This window comes from Papaver somniferum, unplaced genomic scaffold, assembly GCF_003573695.1.
Source record: "Papaver somniferum cultivar HN1 unplaced genomic scaffold, ASM357369v1 unplaced-scaffold_154, whole genome shotgun sequence".
Classification (NCBI taxonomy): Eukaryota; Viridiplantae; Streptophyta; class Magnoliopsida; order Ranunculales; family Papaveraceae; genus Papaver; species Papaver somniferum.
Window position 1 is genome coordinate 5,953,214 of NW_020624820.1, and position 18,612 is coordinate 5,971,825.

The window sequence follows — 18,612 nt, forward strand, 5'->3', positions numbered from 1 at the left end:
ACTTCTAAGTACTCCAGTGATTCTGAACGTGTTCAACTCAGCATCATAGTTGTTGAAGATCCGTAGCTATAACAATGAGAAAACAGTAGCTCTCAATCATTGTTATACAGTGTCATAGTATTATTACACAACATCAAAGTCCAATTGTACCACAACTTTGACAACAATACTATGGTGATACGTATCACTCCCCCTTAGTCAATACTTCATCTCACATTGAAAACCACTTCCACTAATATAATTATCCGTAAACCATATGTATTTGTAGTGTGAACTACACATTCATTCTCCCCCTTTTTGTCAATAAAAATTGGCAAAGGTACGAAAACTAGTGGGATCACAATGAAATTCTCATAGAGATACTTCATGACTAAAAGAGGACATATCAACTTTGTTTGGATGATTTCACATAGTCGAAACTTAGTGTATTCATCAAGGAGTTTATAAAGATACAAGAAAACTCATACAATATTCCACAGCTGCTCTCCCCACAAAGATTTGGCAATTAAGCACAAGTTCAATTAAGAACTCTCCCCCATAAAATGTCATTCCCAAAAGAAGAACAAGAGCGACCTTACTTTCACAAGAAAAGAAGGATTTCTTTGGACATTAACAAATTACATGAAACATGAATTTGTATCCATAAATCTGAATTAAATTAACCACAAGAGAACCCATGATTAATTTAATCGGAAATGATCAACATAAGAGAACTTACGCAGCCGCACAATACTTTCACATAGAAGTGGATCAGGGAAAGACCAATATTGCGGAATATTCAAAGATTCATTCTATTTTTCATTAGTATTTGCATAAAGACATATAATAGACTTAATTTTTGCAATCAAAAGTTCATCCTATCTTCCATCAATATTTGCATAATGACATAATAGGCGTAACTTTTGACATATATGGGACAAACATAATTCACGGACGCAAATGCACATATCCCATAACAATTTGTGCAATGTATAAAACTAATAAAGATTAATACTGCAAAATCATCTTCCAAATAAACTTTAGAATTTAAATAAATAAATTTAAAAACATTGCGAGATGAAAAACGTTGGCAATAGCTATGTGTACGCACAATAATTGTTATTCCAAACCCTAGTTATCTTTCTTAAAAGACAAGAATAAATTCTCATAAGAAGTTTCCTAGACATCGTAGAGCTTTATCAGAGCATCTAATGAGAATTTCTTCTCACTATTGAAAAATCCATTGACTATGGGATCATTCAATTCCTCTAAATCTTCAGAAATATCAGTTAAAAGTTCTCTTTTTAGTCCACTCAAGGTGTTCTTTGTTAGAGACAACATATGTTCATAGTGAGCTATCTATTATAAAGAGGAAATGGTTTGAGATTTTAAATCATTTCTTTTGTTGATGAAATCCTTCACCCTCTAAAGTTATTATCAAAATCACAAACAAACAAAAGGAAGTTAGAGGAAGAACTTTCTTCATCATTTGTAGATCTCTCCTTCTTCTTCTTCCTTGAGGATTTGGTTCCTTCACAGAGATACACATTAAGCGCTTCAACTGCATCCCTTTTTGTGGTACCTCTAGTTACAAGAGCCATGAAACTGTATCTTTCAAAGATAAAAGGAGTGAAGGGCAATTTGATCACAAATGGATATAAATAAATCAATGGACAACCAAACCCTATAAGAGCTTTGAAAAAATCTTTTACGGTTCATGATCCATTATCTATTTTAACTAAGAAGATAGTTTCTTAACATAAAAAAAAAAAAAAAAATTTTAACAATTATACAAATCTTGAGCAACCTTGATGCAATCCTCATTTTCTCAAGTTAAAGATGAGGATACAGACGTCACTAGAATTAGATAGTGACGGAGCGAGCCGAATGCTCACATCTTTTATCACATAGTGACTTATCAAGGTTTGTTGTAAACAGTCTTCTTACCTCATCTGAATCTGGTTCTCTTAGATTTCTTGTTGTCTTCAGGGGTACCCTGTTTATTACCCAGGGCCAAATTCATTTTTTGCATGGCAATCCTTTTGTTGTTCCTCTTGAATTTCCAATACTTATCTTGAACATGATTTGCATTTCCACAACGAACAAATCAAAGAATATTTATTGTCTTGAGTATTTGCCTCCTGTTTATCACAACATTCATCTTCAATTATTCCAAAATCGGATGGAACAAAGGAGTTGTTAGTGCTCAAAGTTTTTCTTTTAAAACCTAAGCCATTTGTGTTTCCAAAAGACTTCTGACCGAATAACATTGCTGAGATTTTGTCAGAACTTCCAGACAACCTTTGCAGGTCAAACGTAAGAGTATGATCAAATTTTAGATAGTGGTAAATAAGGTTGTTGTTCACTCAGACTTGTTGATAATTTGTTTTACGACTTAATAAAGAAAATAAGGAAAATAAGGAAAATATATACAAATATGGCGAAAGGATGAAGAGAGGTTGGGACTCACGATTCCACTGTTTTTCATGTTCATGGGGTTCAAAAATTAATTGTAGACATTTATAGCTCAAAATAAAGGAAACATCAACTCTATTATTTTCCAAAGTAGATTTCATAAAATATTACATATAGGTCATAAGCATGGCGCATCAAAATTGCCTAGAACTAAGCATGCTCCATCAAACAAAGTCACGAGTAGTTAACAGAAATCATAATTCATTAAAAATCAATGAAAATAGTAAATAAACAATAAATTAAGTTACCCCAATGGTGAAATCCAGCTTCCTCCATTGTCCCAATGTTGGGTTTAACTCCTCATGTTGGAAATACACTCAAAAGTTGATTTCATTGCTCAAAAAGGTGTTTGGAAGAGGAAAGAGTATAAAGCAGTGCGCTTGTAATAGATATAACTGTTACAGAACTCACTGTTACATAGAAACACTAACAGGATGTTGCGAACACGAAATAATTGTTACAGAAATTATTACAAAGTTATTGGATTTGTATGTATAGGCGACGATTTTTGCGACTGTCTAAATATGTTGTTTTGTGTTCTTCCTCTTCTTCTTCGCCTGAAAGTGCAGAACTCGTCTGCAACTTCTTATACGAACCAGCACTCGCCCCTAAATCTCCATAACGATTCTAATCAACTCCAACACATTATATACTCCTACAGACACCAGAATCATGCATCATAACTTCATATATTCTTCAATTAATCAGCAGTGAAGAAAAAGATTCTCTGGAATATTTTCTTCCCAGATTTAATTCCTGACGCGTTGATTTTCTACCAGGACGCCCCAATCTCGTTCATTTAGAGTAAAACACGGTATAAACACACACCAGCAACGAATTCTCACAGGAAATCTTCAACCAACTCGTGATAGTATGAGTGAAGTCCGAGTAATACTCCACCTCTGTTTTGCTTCACTTCAGGTTATCTGGCCAGTTTTAGTTGAGCCAAAGACCCAATCCAAGTCTGTTAGGCCCAATCAAGTCGTCACAGAGATTTTCAGCCGTTGAGTCCCTCTAAAACACGATCGAAACTCGAACCCTAATTCTGCCCGTGTGCTGCAATATTTTCCCGCCAAAAGAATATTCAAACGAATAAGAAAGGGCCGCCCCTTATCCAACAACTGGGGTGAGAATAGCAAAGAAGGTGCCCCTTATAAATTGAGGTGCCCCTTATCCAAAATGATTGTCCGTTTAGCAAATGTCCTCCGGGGGTGCCATTAACAACTTTTCGAGCCGATTTTTCCAAAAATGTTTATTTCCCAAAAATACCTACACACACATAAAACACCATAATAAGTACAAAATCGAGTACCAACAATACAGAAAATTGAGGACAACTTAGACACAAAAATGTGTCTATCAGAGTATTAATCTCTTTTTCCTTCAGAGATAGGGTCCGGGCGAATTCATCATTAAGACAATCTATCTCAAGATTTTTCAACTGAAACGATGATTCAAGTTTCTCCAATGAAGCTTTTAGTTGGATATTTTCTTGGTGAATTTCTCCACACTTATCCAAGAACTCAAAAATCTCAGTGTCAGACTCAAACTCTGAATCGGAATTTGAGTAGGAAGAAGTTTCTGCTGCGAAAGCTGAAAGTTTATTGCACACATCGGAAATATGCAAGATATTGAAAAATATGGATGATTTTTCTTGTATTCAATCATATGAAGCATTAACCAGAGAGAAACGTTTCGCTTATTTTTACAATATCCTTGATCTTTTGTGTAATCAGTGATTTATCAAAATCAGCATGGTTGGAACAACATTGATCAGCCTAAGACAAGTTAGAGGATTCGCTTGAGTTGGTCACATCATTGAACGCAGATGTTCTGACTGTGTTCTGATCAAGATCAAGTATTTTTATCTTTCTAACAAGAGTATTTCTGGAAAGCGTATCAAGGTTATTTCCTTCAACGATGACATGTTTCTTAGAATCGTATTTGCTGGCAACGATCTGAGAATTTTCATCACAATGTCCTTTTCAGGAATAATCTTACCCAACGCAAAAAATGCATTAACAATTTCAGACACTTTGTGATTAAACTCATCAAATGAATCTTCATCAGCCATATGAAGGTTTTCCCAATCAGAACATAGGTTTTGAAGCCTAGCTTCTTTCTCAGAGAAATTTCCTTCGAGTATAGTTTCTAAGATATTCCATGCATCTTTAGACCGAGTACACGTGTCACATAGTGTTGAAGATCTGGGGTAATGGCATGGATGATTGCATTCAATATGTCAGAATTTTTCTTTGCGGAAAGAATCTTGACAACATCATAATCAAGGATATCCTTTTGAGCAGTTACATCGCCTTCTGTAACAACCTGAGGATTATAGCCATTAATAACATAAACCCGTGATTGAAAATCACGCACTTGAAGAAAGGCACGCATATAAATATTCCTCCATAAGTAATTCGAGCCATCGAAAACTGACGCTATGTTTGTAGAGATAACACTTCTGTTCATAGAGTCTCATCGCTACAAACACATACTTATGAGGTCTTAAACGTGTTTGCCTGCTCTGATACCAATTGAAAAAGCGGGAGTCTAATAATCACACCCAATATTTTTCTTAGCAATATGTATGGACTAAGTCCAGTATACTTTCAAGAGAATAAAATAGACAGTCTGACTCAATCTTAAGAAAAGTATATCAAAGAGTTATATCTCTGTTTCTTAATGTAATCAGCAAATCAAACACATAGAAATCTGTGAGCCTGATTATTATAAGAAACAACTTGGACGGTATCAAAAACCAATATCCAAGTGTCAATCAATTTAATCAACAACCAAAGGTTGGATTCACAATTGATTGAACTTACACACAACTTGTGATATTTCAATTATATAGAAAATATAAAGCGGAAAAGAAATAACACATACACAAGAAGTTTTGTTAACGAGGAAACCGAAAATGCATAAAAACCCCGGGACCTAGTCCAGATTTGAATACCACACGGTATTAAGCCGCTACAGACACTAGCCTACTCCAAGTTAACTTTGGACTGGAAGGTAGTTGAGCCCTAACCAATCTCAGGTTGATCAAGGTACAGTCGCGTTCCTTGCGCCGCTAGAACCACGTTGGATTTTGCGTATTTGATTCCCTTAGATGATCTCACCCATAACTAAGAGTTTCTACGACCCAAAGTCGAATACTTGATAAACCAATTTGTCTCACACAGAAAAGTATATTGAATAGATAAATATATCTCCCACGGATATACCTATGAGTTTTGTTCCATCGTTTGATAAATCAAAGTGAACAGGAACCAACTGATATACCAGATTTACATTACCGAAAAACGACCTAGAAATATCAATCACCCCACAATAATCTTAATCGTATGGTAGCGAAACAAGATATTATGGAATCACAAACGATGAGACGAATATGTTTGTGACTACTTTTTATCTTGCATATCGTAGATTAAGTCTCGAGCAAATCTTAGAGAAGATAGTATTCAACACGGTAGAAAACAGCAAGATCAGAACAAGTAACTATAGAAAAAATAATTGGGTCGGGCTTCACAATCCCAATGAAGTCTTTAAGTCATTAACCTGCTGGGTTTTGGAAAAACCTAAGGTTAAAGGAGAATCGACTCTAGTCGCAACTAGTATCACACAAAAGGTGCGGGGATTAGGTTTTCCAGTTTCTAGAGTTCTCCTTTATATAGTCTTCAAATCAGGGTTTGCAATCAATGTTATATTGGTAACAAAGCATTCAATATTCACTGTTAGATGAAAACCTTATTAGACTCAAGGTAATATCTTTCAACCGTTAGATCGAACTTAGCTTGTTACACATAAATGAAAAGTGACTTCATTTATATATGAGAAACCGTACATAAACGTGTACACATATGTTGGCTCAACAATAGTTAACCAAAGTTAGCCATATGAACACTTTCATATCAACCTTGTTCATCTTAACCATAACTAGTTCAAATGACTTAAATGAAATTAGTTATAAAGTTGTTCAGTTGTTTATATTCTCATAAAAGTATACAAGACACAATTGAAGCAAAATCGATTTTAATTCACTCGAATCAATTCATGAACATTATGGCCACGGTTTGCAAAATATTGCATTCCATATTATATAAATGTTTTAGTTCATGAACAAACCTATTTTAGAACATAATCCACTCAAGTATGCAAACGGATACGCATACCTAAGTAGTCGGACTTGGACCGTGTTCGCCAGTATGCAAACGGGTACGCATACTGTCGTACACTTCCAAGTTTCAGTTGAATCCAGTACGAGTATTGGTACGCATATTATAGTTCCCGTAATTCAACTGACTTCGCCTGTACGCGTACATGTAAGCATATTCTAACTCCCGGACTTTACCTGACCTCGCCAGTACGCATACGGGTATGCCTACTACATTTCGGTCTTGTATCAACACATATGCAAGGACGCATAATGTGCTTATAATCCAATTATGGTTAAGTGTTTTAAACTCTCATTTCAATCATTGAAACATTCTTAGAAGACGACAATAGCTGTCTTACACAAACTATTAGCTTCAAAGCAATTTTCAAGTGATCGAATGATCAATACGAAACATTCCGAGTCTACATCAAATGACTGTCTCACACAAATCATGTAAGATGTTACAAGGAGATTTTCACCTGATCATCTTTTGACTTTCGTCAAGAATATACTATGAACTTGGTTAAAGCGAAAGCTTACCAACATATATTTTGAGAAATATGTAAGCGAGTTAAACTCTGCTCGAAATATCAAATGTGTATAATCGAAGTCTATATAGCTATACGACTTTTGTCTCAAATAGGAGATATAGTAGATAGACTTTTGAGTGATAGATTAGTTCAAGTCTCCACATACCTTTTGTTGATGAAGTTATACAAGCTCCCCTTAGTAGTTATTTCTCTTCAATTAATGAACACCGTGAAGTCTCAATACTTATAGTTTTGGAAACTAAACTTGACAAGCAAGCTTGAGATAGAAACACTTGCGAGTTCGACCGAGCAGTGCTCTAACAATCTCCCCCGTTGTCAATTTTAGGGACAAAACTATCAATACATATGCAAAATAAATAAACTTTGTAGCTTCTTATCCAAATGCTTGATTTTCTTAGTTCTTCAACATTACTCGAAATTTTTGTCACTTCCAAGTACTCCAGTGATTCTGAACGTGTTCAACTCAGCATCATAGTTGTTGAAGATCTGTATCTATAACAATGAGAAAACAGTAGCTCTCGATCATTGTTATACAGTGTCGTAGTATTATTAAACAACATCAAAGTCCAATAGTACCACAACTTTGACAACAATACTATGGTGATACGTATCACTCTTCCTTAGTCAATACTTCATCAAACAATGAAAACCACTCCCCCTAACGTAATGATCCGTAAACCATATGTATTTGTAGTGTGAACTACACTTTAATTCTCCACCTTTTTGTCAATAAAAATTGGCAAAGTTACGAAAAATAGTGGGATCATAATGAAATTCTCATAGAGATACTTCATGACTAAAAGAGAACATATCAACTTTGTATCGATGATTTCACATAGTCCAAACTTAGTGTATTCATCAAGGTGTTTATAAAGATACAAGAAAACCCATACAGTATTCCACATCCGCACTCCCCACAAATATTTGGAAATTAATTGCACAAGTTCAATCAAGATCTCTCTTCCATAAAATGTCATTCCCGAAAGAACAACAAGAGCGAACTTAATTTTACAAGAAAAGAAGGATTTCTTTGGACATTAAGAAATTACATGAAACGTGAATTTGTATCCATAAATCTCAATTCAATTAACCACAAGAGAACCCATGATTAATTTAATCGAAAATGCTCAACATAAGAGAACTTACGCAGCCACACAATACTTTCACATAGAAGTGGATCAGGGAAAGACAAATACTGCAGAATATTCAAAGATTCATTCTATTTTTATTAATATTTGCACAAAAACATATAATAGACTTAATATTTGGAATCAAAACCAATAAAGATTAATACTGCAAAATCATCTTCCAAATAAACTTTAGAATCTAAATAAATAAATCTAAAAATATTGCAAGATGAAAATCGTTGGAAATAACTATATGTACGCACAATAATTGTTATTCCAAACCATAGTTATATTTCTTAAAACACAAGGATAAATTCTCATAGAAGTTTCATATACATCGTAGATCTTTCTCAGAGCATCTACTGAGAATTCCTTCTCATTATTGAAAAACCCATTGATTATGGGATAATTCAACTCCCCTAAATCTTCAGAAATATCAGTTAACTCACTAAGTTCTTTTTTTGTCCACTCAAGGTGTTCTTTGTTAGAGACAACATATGTTCAAAGTGCGTTGTCTTTTATAAATAGGAAATGATTTGAGATTTTAAATCATTTCTTTTGTTGATGAAATCCTTCACCATACCTTTAAAGTTGTTATCAAAATGACAAACAAACAAAACGCAGTTAGAGGAAGAACCTTCTTCATCATTTGTAGATCTCTCCTTCTTCTTCCTTGAGGATTTGATTACTTCACAGAGATACACATTAACTGCTTCAACTGAATCCCCTTTTTGTGGTACCTCTAGTTACAGGAGCCATGAAACCGTATCTTTCAAAGATAAAAGGAGTGAAAGGAATTTTGATCATAAATGAATATAAATAGATCAATGGACATCCAAACCCTAGAAGAGATTTGAAAAACTCTTTTACGGTTCATGATCCATTATCTATTTTAACTAAAAATATATTTTCTTAACATAAAAAAAAGAAGAAATTAACAATTATATAAAACTTGAGCAACCTTGATGCAATCCTCATTTTCTCAAGTTAAAGATGAGGATGCAGACGTCACTAGAATTAGATAGTGATGGAGTGAGCCGAGTGCTTGTCGTAGTACAAGTTGTGCAAGGCTCGGACAGGCCGGCATAAACCTATGTTCGACTCTTAGGAGATATTCTCTAGTCGACCCGGTACTTTCTACTGGAAAAGACTTTGGATTTGGGTTTGGAGTGAGCCGAATGCTAAAATCTTTTATCACATAGTGACTTATCAAGGTATGTTGTATAAACAGTCTTATTACCTCATCTAAATTTGGTTCTCTTAGATTTCTTCTTGTCTTCAGGAGTACCCTGTTGATTACCCAGGTCCAGATTCATTCTTTGCATGTCATTTTGAAGCTTGGCAATCCTTTTGTTGTTACTCTTGAATTTCCAACACTTATATTGAACATGATTTGCATTTCCACAAAACAAACAAATCAAAGAAGATTTATTGTCTTGATTATTTGCCTCATGTTTATGACAACATTCATCATCAATTATTCCAAAACTGGTTGTAACAAAGGAGTTGTTAGTGCTCACAATTTTTCTTTTGAACCCTAAGCCATTTGTGTTTCCAAAAGACTTCTGACCGAATAACATTGCTGAGATTTTGTCAGAACTTCCAGACAACCTTTGCAGGTCACACTTAAGAGTATTAATCTCTTTTCCTTCCTGGAAAATTCATCATTAAGACAATCTATCTCAAGATTTTTCACCTGAAACGATGATTCAAGTTTCTCCAACGAAGCTTTTAGTTGGAGATTTTCTTGATGAATTTCTTCACACTTAGTGTCAGACTCAAACTCTGAATCAGAATTGAGCAGGAAGAAGTTTCTCCTGCGAGAGCTGGAAGTTCATTACACACATCGGAAGTATGCAAGATATTGATAACTAGGGATGATTTTTCTTGTATTGAATCATATGAAGAATTAACCAGAGATAGACGTTTCACACATCTTTTGCTTATTTTTATAATATCCCTGATCTTTTGTGTAATCAGTGATTTATCAAAATTAGCATGATTAGGACAACATTCATCAGCCCAAGAAAAGTTAAAAGATTCGCTTGAGTTGGTCACAACATTGAACGCAGATGTTCTGACTGTGTTCTGATCAAGATCAAATATTTTTATGTTTCCAACAAGAGTATTTATGGAAAGCGTATCAAGGTTATTTCCTTCAACGTTGGCATGTTTCTTAGAATCGTATTTGTCTGGAAACGATCTGAGAATTTTCATCACAATGTTATTTTCAGGAATAGTCTTACCCAATGCAAAAAATGCATTAATAATTTCAGACACTTTGTGATTAAACTCATCAAATGAATCTTCATCAGCCATACAAAGGTTTTCCAAATCAGAACATAGGTTTTGAGGCCTAGTTTCTTTCTCAGAGGAATTTCCTTAGAATACAGTTTCTAAGATATCCCACGCATCTTTAGACCGACACCACACCAAATTCAAGGATTAGTAACTAGATTTCGCAATAGCTATGCCCCTGTTGCGAAATTTCTGTTACAAATTTTAGTTGCAATTTTTTGCAACAGTTCATCTTAGTTACAAAACTCGCAACTGTTTGACTTTGTTACGATTTGCAACAGAACTTAGTTGTACACGTGCGACTCGTGTATGTGGTTACCCACACTTTCAAGCTGACTCGGTTTCAGCCCATTCAGATAGGGAGTCGGCTTCAAACTTAACTCGGTCTATATGATTATCCATAACAACTTCTCTTCTCTACCTCTCATTAATTCTTTATCTTCTCCCTTCCTCGTTCTTCTCTCTCGTGCTCTTATCTACCAGGAAAAAGGTTCTCTCATTTGATAACAAATCCGACCTCTCTCGTTCTCTTCTCTTCTAGAAAAAGAGTTCTCTCATTATAAGAAATCAGAACTTTGTAAATATATCAACCCTTTTCCAGTAATATGCCCTAATTTCTTAAACCCTAGAAAATTACTCTGATTTTCTACACGTTTGAGACTCAAGAAGAAGATTCAGGTAGATCTGTACCTGTAAATCTTATATCTGATTTTAGTTTTGGGTTTCTCGATTTGCAATTGTGTTTAATTTTTGAAATCTAACTTTCACTCTTACTGAGGTAGAGACGTGACTGCTCAAGCTCTGGTACTGGAAAATGTTCTTTGATTGCTTATATTGTTTGTCAAATCGTCGATACTTCTACTCGAGAGTAAGTTCTGAAAAACTCAAACCTTTCTTTTTAATTTAATTTTGTAATTTAAATATGGGTTTTTATATGGGTTACAAGTATGTTTTAGGGGATTATGGTGTGGGGTTGTTTTGATCTCCGGTAACGGTTGATACTGGTATTATGGCTTTGCCTGCTACTATGAAGGTTCTTGGACTTGTCCCAGGGATATACTAATGATAATATTCATGGCGTTTTTGTAATGATATTATGAGTTTTCGATCGAGATATTGCTGAGGTTTAGTAAAGCACGGGAAATAGTTTCTTACGGAGAGCTTATGAGAGACACATTTGGAAAGTATGCGAGGATTTCATTGCAGGCTTGTGTATTTAGCAATAGCCATCACCGAGATCTTTTCGAGGGATTAGGAGGCTGCCAAAGAAGTTAGATAAGCTAGTCGGTTAGCTGTTCACAATGTGGGAGTGCTTATCGTGTACATGATTATCATCGGTATGGTGATTTCTAGTGTTTTAGATTACCTATTTGAGTTGCATGTTGCTTTCATTTTGTTACTCCACGTTGTTATGATCATGGATTCATGAGTGTGAATGATAGTTGTTAATTGTATTTTCTTTTAACAGTTTTTTGATCTGAATGTTTAGGTGATATAATTTCTGGAACATCTGCAAGTGGAACACATCACTCTGGATGGTTCGCTGTGCATTGGTGGAATGTGCGGTTCTTTGTGTTGCTTTTCACCACACTTGGTGTATTTTCCCCACTAGCATTCATTAAGCGTGTGTGTAAGTTTATTCTGTGACTTATATATCAAATATTGAACTAAGTATGCATTCCTACCTTAATCTCATTAGACGACAAATATAAATGTTTTGTTTTATGCAGAAGCGGGAAGCAACCTTTTTGCTTTAGCTTGTCTTTCAGAACCTTTGCTTGAAGTCCAGGTTTGAAACTTTTTTGAAGATGTGGGGAAATGACATGGATGATTGCAATCAATCTGTCAGAATTTTTCTTTGCGGCAAGAATCTAGACAACAACATAATCACCGATATCCTTTTGAGCAGTTACATCGCCTTTCTGTAACAACCGGAGGATTATATCCATTAACAACATAAATCCATGATTGAAAATCACGCGCTTGAAGAAATGCATGCATAGAAATTTTCCACCATAAGTAATTCGAGCCATCGAAAACTGGCGGTACGTTTGTAGAGATAACACTTCTGTCCATAGAGTCAGATCGCTACAAACACAGACTTATGAGGTCTTAAACGTGTTTGCCTGCTCTGATACCAATTGAAAAAGCGGGGGTCTAACAATCACACCCAATATTTCGCTTAACAATCTATATGGACTAACTCCAATATGCTTTTAAGAGAATAAAATAGACATTCAGACTCAATATTAACAAAAGTATATCAAAGAGTTATACCTCCGTTTCTTAATGTAATCAGCAAATCAAACAAATAGAAATCTGTGAGCCTGATTATTATAAGAAACAACTTGGACGAGATCAAAAACCAATATCCAAGTGTCAATCAATTTAATCAACAACCAAAGGTTGTATTCACAATTGATTGAACTTACGCACAACCTGTGATATCTAAATTATATAGAAAATATAATGTGGAAAAGAAATAACACATACACAAGAAGTTTTATTAACGAGGAAACCACAAATCCAGAAAAACCCCGGGACCTAGTCCAAATTTGAACACCACACGGTATTAAGACGCTACAGACACTAACCTACTCCAAGTTAACTTCGGACTGGAAGGTAGTTGAGGCCTAACTAATCTCACATTGATCAAGGTACAGTCGTGTTCCTTACGCCTCTAGAACCACGTTGGATTCTGCACACTTGATTCCTTTAAATGATCTCACCCACAACTAAGAGTTGCTACGACCCAAAGTCGAAGACTTGATAAACCAATCTGTCTCACAAAGAAAAGTCTGTTGAATAGATAAATCTATCTCTCACATATATACCTATGAGTTTTGTTCCGTATTTTAGTAAATCAAGGTGAACATGAACCAATTGATATACCAGACTTATATTCCCGAAGAACAGTCTAGAAATATCAATCACCCCACAATAATCTTAATCGTATTGTAGCGAAACAAGATATGGTGGAATCACAAACGATGAGACGAAGATGTTTGTGACTACTTTTTATCTTGCCTATCGGAGATTAAATCTCGAGCAAATCTTAGAGAAGATAGTACTCAACACGGTAAAAAATAGCAAGATCAGAACATACAACTACAGAGAAAACAATTGGGTCTGGCTTCACAATCCCAATGAACTCTTCAAGTCGTTATCCTATTGGGTTTTGGAAAAACCTAAGGTTAAAGGAGAATCGACTCTAGTCGCAACTAGTATCACAGAAGAGGTGTGGGGATTAGGTTTACCAGTTGCTAGAGTTCTCCTTTATATAGTCTTAAAATCAGGGTTTGCAATCAATGTTACCTTGGTAACAAAGCATTCAATATTCACCATTAGATGAAAACATGATTATAATCAAGCTAATATATTTCAACCGTTAGATCAAACTTAGATTGTTACACACAAATGAAAAGTGACTTAATTTAGATATGAGCAACCGTACCTAAACGTGTACACCTTTGTTGGATCAACAATAGTTAACCGAAGTTAGCCATATGAAAACTTTCTTATCAACCTTATTCATCTTAACCATAACTAGTTCAAATGACTCAAATGAAACTAGTTCTATAGTTGTTCAATTGTTTATATTCTCATAGAAGTATACAAGACACAATTGAAGCAAAATAGATTTTAATTCACTCGAATCAATTCATGAACATTATGGTCACGGTTTGCAAAAGATTGCATTCCTTATTATATAAATGTATTAGTTCATGAACAAACCAATTTTAGAACATAACCTACTCAAGTATGCATACGTGTACGCATACCTAAGTGGCCGGACTAATTTTGGGTTCGCCAGTATGCGAACGGGTATGCATACCACCAAACTCAGTTAAATCCTGGAACTTGAAACTCATGCCAGTACGCATACCGGTACAAGTACGCATATTGTGCTATATCCAATCATGGTTATTTGTTATAAACTCCCATTTCAATCATTGAAACATTCTAAGAAGACGACAGTAACTGTTTCACACAAACTATTAGCTTCAAAGTAATTTTCAAGTGATCGAATGATCAATACGAAATATTCTGAGTCTGCATCAAATGACTGTCTCACGCAAATCATGTAAGATGTTGCAAGGCGATTTTCACATGATCATATTTTGACTTTCGTCAAGAATATAAGATGAACTTGGTTAAAGCAAAATCTTACCAACACATATTTCGAGAAATATGTAAGCGAGTTAAACAACTCGAAATATCAAATGTGTATAATCAAAGTCTATATAGCTCTACGACTTTTGTATCAAATCGGAGATGGAGTAAATATACTTTTGAGTGATAGATGAGTTCAAGTCTCCACATACCTTTTGTTGATGAAATTCCAGAAGCTCCCCTTAGTAGTTCTTCGTCTTCAATTAATGAACGTCGTGATGTCTAAATATCAACTACACTTTCTATCCTAATCTGAGACTTAGCTATAAGTAGACTAAAAATCAAGACTTATAGTTTTGGAAACTAAACTTGATAAACAAGCTTGAGATAGAAACGCTTGCGAGTTCGACCGAGCAGTGCTCTAACACTAACCCTTGTGTTGGTGCTGATGATAATAAGGATTTAATCGGCTGTGTGGCATTGTTAATAATCAGAGAAGGTCATAGAGTGAAGTGAATTTTTTGTTGAGTACTAATAGGAAGATATCTTCTGTTGATGGAGGAAGAGGAAGTTTAGCTGGGAAGAATTTTCCTAGGATTTGTATTTAGGAATCGGATGGAGATGCTGGTGATATTACTTGTGATATTCTTGATGATGTGGAAGCTTCCATTTTTGATAGAGATGGAACTCATTTGGATCATGGACTAGGATGCGGTGCTACACAGATTAGAAGAAGTCATGTTTGTATATATGCTTAGGGTTTCAATTAATAAGAGGGTTGGGATTAATTTCTAAACTTTCTATCAACGCTCTGTATTTATTAGGTTTTTCGGGTGGATTTGGGAGGGTTTGGACGGGTTTTAAATCATAACCAACTACCAACCCATATATATCGGATTTTTATATTCATAACCAACTGCCAACCCGTTATTGGCGGGTTCGGTTTTAAAACCCATGGGTTCATCGGGTACGGGTGAGTTCGGGTAAGTTGGGAGGGTCTTGTGCAGCTCTACACGAATCTTCTAATCCCGACGATACGTCAAACTTGAATCTTGTTTGACCTGGCCAATAAATCTCCAAAACCGACACGAGTGAGGGTCTTTTCAAAAAAATTGGAACCCTAAACAAAAAGGTGCATTCAGTGGTGAGAATTCCATAATTTGATGTTTCTTTTGATAAAAATTTAACGAATAATGCAGTTCTTATTAATGGTCTGAATGGAAATTTAAATAATAATTCAACTCGAGATGAAGCTGAGAGGAATTAGTTGTGTTGATCTAGATTTGAATTGAGATAACTGATAGATAGTGTTGATAAATTCGCAAAGAGAGGCAATAATTTGAATGATACTTTAAGTTATCTCGGAAGAGATCCAGATAAATGAATTTGAGGTCGATGAGTATTTTATCAAAATTGGTTCCAATGAATTTTCTAAAGTAATCTAAAAGAAGGGTAATATCGATTTTGGTGATATTTAAAAAAAAAATATAAACTTCACCGATACTCCTATGGTTTAAGTTTCAAGAAATTTGGGTATGAGTTTCATTTGGAAGTTATCTATTAGCTAATTTATAGCATGAAACTAACAAACATCTTTTTATCATATTTTTATTAAAATATTTTATTTAGAGCATTAAAAACCATTTGGTGTTTGATAATGATCTTACAAATGTTATAAAGGTATTATTTCCTTTATTGAGTTATCAATATGAAATAAATAGTAATTTTTAATAGAATTTAATGTTAGTGTTGGTCAGGTAAGATGATATAAGAGGTGAAGATGAAAGTAGATTGTGTGTGATTTTTAATGTTTTAAACTTTTTGTAGTTGAGTTGCAATGTTTAATGGATTTTTTTAGATACAGTAGAACCATTTGCACAATTGAACTGGTGCTCTTTAACTTATCATATCTCTATTTTGGATTTATTGTGGTTGTAATTTTGAGTATTTGTTCTTCTGTTCTTAATATTTGGCGTTGTTTCAGTATATCTATACAAGCTTAATACGTGCAAAATGATTGATATACCTGAAAAAGTGAGGGTACCAAATACACAACCAATTTTTTAGTTTGGCAACCTGTATGGACAAAACCCAATACAATCACAAGTAGGTCAAACCAAAGACCCTTGAATAAGATTGTATATATAATTTTTCTCTTATCTCTTCCACATTAATATGTTTATACTTAAATGTCCGTGAACCTAATTTTGTAGAGGAGTTCTTGAACGATCTCAAAAATTGATACCCAAAATCAATCTAGTTATATCCAAATCAAGATGATTCAAATTCTAACAAGTATGAAATGTGTAATTTATTTTTCAAGATGTGAATTCAATAAGAACGAGTCTTATTTCTGATCTCAGTTAATAAGAACTTAAATTGTCTATATCGATTACGTACTAAATGTGCTATTTAATATGGAAAATAAAAAATACAAGACACACCAGAAATTTTGTTAAGGAGGAAAAGCGCACCTGTAGAAACCCCCAGGACCTCGTCCATCTTTAAAAAACAAACTGTATTAAACCATTACAGACACTACTAGCCTAATACCAGACTTGCACACTGGAATATAGTTGAGACCAAATTAATCCTCTAAGTAATTCAGTTGCAGTCTGTTTTTTACGCCTCTTCAACCTCGCAAGTTTCTTCTCCCTTGATTCCCCTAGCTGGCGTCCTTTATATCCTAAGAGTTGCTTCAACCTCAGTGAAGACTTTTGATACCAATCCTCCTCTACAGATAAGCCTATTTGATTTTTCTTTTTTATTTTTTTAATCTGGGTTTGGAAATTTGTTTATATTAGACAAAGTCCAGCAAACTTCACAAATCCAAATACACTCAATTAGATGAAAAGCCTAGATTACTAACCACCTCTCAAGAACAATCCAAACAAATGAAAGAAGAGTTTAGATATTTATCCTGAGGAATCACAATGTTTGATACGAAGAGAACTTTGTGATTTTAGAGAATCATAATGTTTGATGCGAAAAGAACTTTGTGATTTCTATCTATCTCATTCCCGATCTGAGACCACAAAAACCTCAAAGATCAATATGAACAAGATCCGTATACATGAACTATCAGGTAAAGGTAGTCTGACCGGGCTTCTTAAATCCCCAAGTGAAGTCTTCAAAGTCGTAGCCTAATTATGTTTCTCAGAGGAAACTTAGGTTATAAAGGACGACTGTAGCAAGCAACTAGGACACAAGAGTACCACAGATTAATAAATTATTTTACATAGACATTCTATTAATATATTTTCAAGGATCAAGGTATATTTGTATTCAAGCTAGGGTTGCTTGGAATTCATACAAACACTTCCTCAATTTATGTGAAATTCTTATTGGGAATCCATGTAAACATGTGAGATGTCCGCCTTGAAATTACACAGAAGAATACGCACTATGATCCAGGGTTCTGGAACCGTGCACAATGATGGCTCGTAGTGGCTCAGTAGCCTTAAGCATAAGTGGTACACAATTAAACTTAAAACTTAAACCATGATCTACACAAGCTTAAGAGATTTGGTGAAATTTTTTGTCTTAGAAGTGTCTATGAGAGTTCAAGCAAAGCTAAACATGTTTGTAAAATAGTTCATGATTTTCTGCTTAAATCAGAACTGGGTAGGTATACTTTTTTTTTTGAAGCAAGTAGGTATACGTATGCGTTGGGAAAATTAGAAAATATGATTTACAGTTGGGAAAATAACAACCATCTGTAAAAGCAGGTATACTGTTGAGAAAATTAGAATTCCTAGCTGTAAGCAGCTGTTTACTATTATGATTTCCTAGTTTTAAGTGGTTCCGATAATAATAATAATAATAAATAAAAAAACAGAGATTAGGTTACGACGTTTTTTTTTTATGAGGCACAATTTTTGATGTGGGTTTAAAGTAGTTTAGGTGA

The 18,612-nt window shown here is 34.5% G+C and overlaps 1 long non-coding RNA gene across 1 annotated transcript; it reads left to right on the forward strand.

Moving 5' to 3' along the window:
• Positions 1–11,497: 11,497 nt before the first annotated feature.
• On the forward strand, positions 11,498–12,565 carry LOC113336729. Its single transcript, XR_003354002.1, has 3 exons — positions 11,498–11,929; positions 12,082–12,222; positions 12,323–12,565. It is a non-coding gene; the product is annotated as an uncharacterized LOC113336729 (long non-coding RNA).
• The last annotated feature ends 6,047 nt before the right edge of the window (positions 12,566–18,612 follow it).